The sequence below is a fragment of the Suricata suricatta genome, chromosome 6, assembly GCF_006229205.1.
Source record: "Suricata suricatta isolate VVHF042 chromosome 6, meerkat_22Aug2017_6uvM2_HiC, whole genome shotgun sequence".
Taxonomy (NCBI): domain Eukaryota; kingdom Metazoa; phylum Chordata; class Mammalia; order Carnivora; family Herpestidae; genus Suricata; species Suricata suricatta.
In genome coordinates this window covers 80853403-80859196 of record NC_043705.1, presented here as the reverse complement: position 1 = coordinate 80859196, position 5794 = coordinate 80853403, and the positions used below count along the sequence as shown (strand labels likewise).

The following is a 5794-nucleotide window of genomic DNA, read 5'->3' as shown; positions in this document are numbered from 1 at the left end:
CTTCTTGCACAACTATGTCATCCCAGGGGCTCTCAGATCAGTTCCTCCACAGGTATCTGAGACTCTGAGACACCTCCTCTGGGGAGCAGATGGGATTGATAAATAGGAATTCTCTCCATCTTCTTGAAGCAAAGTAGACACAAGTCCATGTGCCCTCTTCCTTGAAGAGAGGGCAGCTTGCCACAGAATGGTTAGAGAACAGGTAACGTCTGCAAATCCCCTTCCTGTGCTTCTGGGCTAGAAAACATGAGTGCTTACTGTTTATGTTGTTAAAGAAGAGGGGCAAACAGCCCTTAGCTATCCCAAAGAGGGGAAAGAGCTAATGCTGCATGTTAATCTGGGTCCACAGTCTGTGACCTGAGGGAACCTGAGGTGCCTGGGTCCCTGTACCTTCTGCCTTAGAGCATAGCCCCTCAGACCTGCAGGGAGCCAGCTGAAGATGGGGCAGTGCCTCTGGGGCTGTGCATCCAGCTGCTCACCCACTGCTGAAAAAGCAGCGCCAGTCTTGGGGGCCAGCCCTGAGCAGATGGGGAAAGAATCTCATTCTGCGCGGGAAGCCGGGAGTCATCTGGGGACTCTATCTAGACATTACATGGCATTTGAAGGGAACGTGGGTGTGGAGAGCTCTTTGGCTGTGTCTGTCTCTTAGTGTCCTGTGACTTCTGGCTCATTGCAGTAACATCAGAGTCAGCTTGGAGTGCCTGGGTGGTGGCCCAGGTCATGATTTCATAGTTCATGAGTTCCAGCTCTGTGTTGGGCTCTGTGCTGACAGCACAGAACCTGCTTGGGATTCTCTCTTCCTCTGTATTTCTCTCAAAATAAATAAGTAAAAAAAAAAAAAAAATCAAGAATCAACATTGCTTGGTCCAGAGAACAGAGGCAGCTCCAAGCTTGATAAACCAAAAACAAAAACATTTTATTCTAATACGACATTTGCGGTGGAAATGGAAAGAAATAAATTAATTAACAACTAAACCTGGGGGTACTTAACTAGGTTGTTTCTTTGTAGGCTTAATGCCAACTAGAACAAAATATATTGCTGGTATAACCCTTGGATCCACAAAGGATCTCCTCATTTGAATGCAACTGGGAGAGGTGGCAGGAGAGGAACGATCGTTTACAATTCCTGGACCCCAAACACCATGAGTGTTCATGAGTTCATTGTTTCCCTTCCCCCCCACTAGTGTCTATTCAAAGTTGTTCCTGACCCCAGAAGCATAGTGATTTTGCCAGCGCTCAGGGAGACAGCCTCAGAAACCTGCCACATTTGCAGCTCTCTCCAGACTGTGTAGTTGCACAGTGGTGCTCATGGGCACAGTTCTCTGGGTACATGGTGACAGCAGCCACGTCCCTGCTTCCACTCACCATGGCCACCACCAGATCCACCCCCAAGATTCCAGAGAGGAATGCAGACCTAGCAGAGCTAAGCTGTCGCATCACAAACAGTGCTGTCTTCTCAACACACTTCAACTTCCTTGTCGTCAGTGGTAAGCAGAGGCTCTCCAGGGCACCTCCATTAGCCTGGCTTAGCCACTGAGCCTTATCTAAATGTCTCTAGTGTCTCAGGAAGAAGCCTCTACTCTCCTCCAGTTTAGCTTCCCAGCACAAAATAAGCATATTTATTGTGTCCCAGAGTGAGTGTAAATTTCAGCCAACACTTTTTTTTTTAATGTTTATTTAATAATTTTTAGAGGGGAGGGAGGGAGATAGAGAATGCCATGCAGACTCTAAACTGTCAGCACAGAACCTGAGGTGGGGCTAGAACTCAGGAACCATGAGATCATGACCTGAGCCGAAGTCAAGAGTTGGATGCTTAACCGACTGAGTCACCCAGGTGCCCCCAAAACCTTTGTCTTGTTTGGATTATTGCTGTTTCGCATTTGGCATATTAAGGATTCTAGTGGTACGAAACATAAAATGTCTTAGAAAGAAGTTGGGTAGACAGCAGAAAGACACAAACTGAGTACACATAAGTGCTTTCATTCTAAAACTTCTAATACCAGTGTCTGGTCCTTCCCTAGGTTAAAATGTTGGGCTTCCTCTATTTATACAAGTGTTCTCCCACCTTGTAAGAAGGGATTCATGTATTTCCTGCTAGCTGTTGTCAGGAGACAATCAACTGCATTAATGCCTCCGAGGTGGGCTAGTCGAGATTGATTAGCTCTGTCATTCAGGAGATACGGCATGAAGGGAAATGGATGGCTAATGGCAAGAGAGGGAAGCCCTAACAGACGCCAGCTCTGTCGGCTGTCATATTCAGGGTGGTTAGGCTGAATAAAGGCTAGTACTTCCTAGAGGTGTGACAGAGTCCACTGGCCCTGTGCTGAGGTAGAGAAGGCATGCTCAGTAGATCATCCAGTCAGGGCTCAGAACTGACCTGAGAGAGCCTCGGGAAGCTGAATCCGGCCACTGGATGTGGGGAACCATGTCAGAGTCTAGAGAGGAAGGGGGGCAGCCATGAGGGGCCCAGGTAAGCATGCCGCAGGGGAGAGTCTGGCCAGACAAGAAAGTTCAGAAGAACAGGAGCTGGGAGTGAATCAGCCACAGAAAGGAGGGGGCACAGGAGCCTCATGTCTGTGTGACCCTGGCTCCAATGATCTGCCTGAACCAGACACTCCCCTACTTAACTGATCTCCCTGTTAACAGAACAGAAGGCAGAATCTGAGCCACATTTGTCCCTAGCTGGGGAGTAGTGAGTCCTGCTTTGTGGCCATCCTATCTGGCAGTACTGATGGCTAGCCAGCAGGTTGAGTTCCAGAAAGACAAGGACTTGATGGTAACCCCTGTGGCCTCAACAACCCGGGAAACTATCTGCAACTTTCTTGATGAGCCTGCCTTTCCAGGGGACTCTATTCCTGGGTGGCCTAGAAACCCCCAGAAGAATGGCTGGGTGGTGACCCTCCAGGCACCTGCCTCTACCCCTGCCAGTCTCCTGGCCAACAGTGTCAGCCTTTGGAAGCAAAGTCTTTGGGAACTCCCCTGAGGGAGTTTTTTGGGGGGGATGGATGATGTCTTATCCTGCCCACAAGGAGGAGATAGTCCATAGAGGAGGCTGGTCAAATTATATTGGCAGTGGCAACCTATGGATTCTTCCTTATCATTTTAATAATGTAGGTAACAGAGCCTTCTTAACTCTATAGAACCGTGTGACTAACATGGTAAGAGCAATAGGCTTGTGACTGGGACATGCTTATTGGAATCAGGTACAAGTCACCTCACATCTTTAAGACTTGGAGACTCCATTCCTTCATTTATAAAATGGGCATAGTAATACTTAATCTTTCTCTCTCACAGGGCTAATCAAATATTGATAAACATAATGACAGTGTTGTTGTTTTGATGATGACAATAAATTATGGGTGTCATTTAAATAGCACTTACCACATTCCAGGTGCTGTTCTATGATCCAGGCACTAGTTTAAGCAGATGTCATCTATTAGGTCATTTAGTCTTCATGTCATGCCTATGCAGCAGGTACCCATACGATCCTCATCATACAGAAGAAGGAGCAGGTTTGGTGACTTACCTGCCAAAGCTGCACGGTGATCCAGTAGTAGCAAAACAAAACCGAATCCCATAGCCTGGCCCCAGGGACAGGATCCTCTCTTGACCTTATACACTATCCTGTCCAAGACAATCTATGTGAATCGCCTGCCTCCGGAAAGGAAGTATTCAGCACATGTTTCATAAAGGAACAAATGAAATTTTAATGGATATGTTAAGTGCTAAACCATATAAATATTGTCTTTATTAGAACCAGACATTGGGCAGTTTTGACCCCACAGTCTGAATTCTGCTCAAACACCAAAACCATCAGCCAACAGGACTGATGTGTGTGTGTGTGTGTGTGTGTGTGTGTGTGTGTGTGTGTGTGTGTGTGTGGTAGAGGTGTGTGAGGTAGGGATGAAGGGCCACTGCCTAGCCCTGGGTGTGGCAGCTTTTTGGCGGCTGCTCAGCAAGCAGGGGTGTGCGCTCAGGCCTGAAACCCTTTACTTCAGTTGGCTGGGAAGGGGCATTTTTCATTCCAACAGGCCATTGTTCTGATTGATGAAGAGAGTAGCTTCCGCTAGGAGAAGCTGACAGAGGCAATTTACAAAGGGGAGAGAAAAGGAGGAATTGAGCCGTGTGCTGCCACACAGACATTGCTCGGCACAGTCCTATGGGCCTCGGTGCTGCCTTGCAGATGAGAGTCAGCACGTGATGTAACTGTTTTGGCCACTGTTGTTCTACTCTTCGGCGAGGACCAGATCAATGGCAGGCTGTGCAGAGGCCATCCATCACCCCAGTAGCAGGCCGTGAGTTATGGGGCCAAAACTCCAGCACTGACTCCAACAACAGCCTCCCTTGCAGAGTGGGTGATGGCCTGTGGGTCACCTGGCACTGAAGCAAGGGATGCCCCTGGCAGGGGTCCAGAGTCAGGGTGGGTCCCAGGACTTGCTCAAAGCCTAGGAGCTGCTAATGCCTTTTCTGAAGGGCAGGAACTACTGCAGAGATGTCATCTCACAACTGCTAAGAGGTCTCTTGGGGGAGCACGGTGTATCCCAACAATCTCTTACCATCCTAACAACCTCATGCACCTAATCCCTTCTGTCCATCACCACTGCTGTCTCCTAAGTCTGGTACCCCATTTTCTGTTGCATGGGTGGCCACAGTAGCCTCCAAACTGTTTGTCCCTTGGTCATTCTTGCTCTCCTTTAATCCCCTCCCAGTCTTGACCCATAGCCAGAGTGCAGTGTCTAAAAATGAAGTGTGATCATGCTATTTCCATGGTCAGAACCCTGGAATTGCCCCACTGCTAGGAAGTTCAACTCCTTGGCTATGCCTCGAGTCTGTGTATCCGGTGGCATCTCCTTACTTTTCTAGCTTGTCTTTGGCCATTCCACTCTCACCCCCTTCAATATGGCTGTACTGAGCATCCAGGGCCTCGAACTTGCCATGTTTTATGTTAGGTCTGAGTCTTTGTGCAGTCATTGTTTCCTCTGCTTGGAGTGCTCCCTTCTTTTTCCTTCATTCAGGTCTACAGAGAGCAAAGGAGAGATGGGATAAAATCCTTGGTGTAATTTAGGATTCCAAAGACTTAGGGATTAGGGAGGAATGTGAGAGTGACTTTATCATGTGCTACCAGCCCATTTACCTCTATGTCCCCTAAAAGGACCTAGAGGACACCTCATTTGCAAAAGCATTGAACAATACATGGATAAGAGAATGGGTGCATGGTAGATACTGTTGGTTTTTGTGCCAAGACCTCCATCATGAGCCTGGAGCATTTTTCACCTAGCTGCTCTGAGCGCTGGCTTCTGCTTTCTTCATAGAATTCCCTTCCACCCAGCAGAAGCCATTTGCCTGGGAGATTATACCACTTGCATCGCCTTCCCAGGCAGCCAGAGGCCAAAGACTGACTAATACAGGAATCTGAGACAGGTCCCCTTGCCTCAAGGAGACCATTCATACTTCAGCACACCCTGAGGACCAGGTGCTAGTGCTAGTACACAGCCAAGACCTCCTTGCTTAGCTTTCTTCCCTTGCTCAAACCTGCTTATCTCACTTGCCTTCTTTTTTTTTTAATTCAGTCTTTTTTTAAAGTTTATTTATTTATTTTTTTTCCATAATATTTTATTGTCAAATTGTTTTCCATACAACACCCAGTGCTCTTCCCCTTAAGTGCCCTCCACCATCACCACCACCTCTTTTCCCCCCTCCCCCTTCCCCTTCAACCCTCAGTTCATTCTCAGCATTCAATAGTCTCTCAAGTTTTGCATCCCTCTCTCTCCCCAACTCTCTCTCCCTCCTCCGC

The 5794-nt window shown here is 47.9% G+C and overlaps 1 long non-coding RNA gene across 1 annotated transcript in view; it reads left to right on the top strand.

The window, feature by feature from the left end:
- Positions 1-1450: 1450 nt before the first annotated feature.
- The window catches only part of LOC115293688, a 65369-nt gene continuing 61025 nt past the window's right edge, over positions 1451-5794 (top strand). Inside the window, exon 1 of the long non-coding RNA XR_003909559.1 lies at positions 1451-1487. This is a non-coding gene — a long non-coding RNA (uncharacterized LOC115293688). The remainder of the gene's footprint in view (positions 1488-5794) is intronic.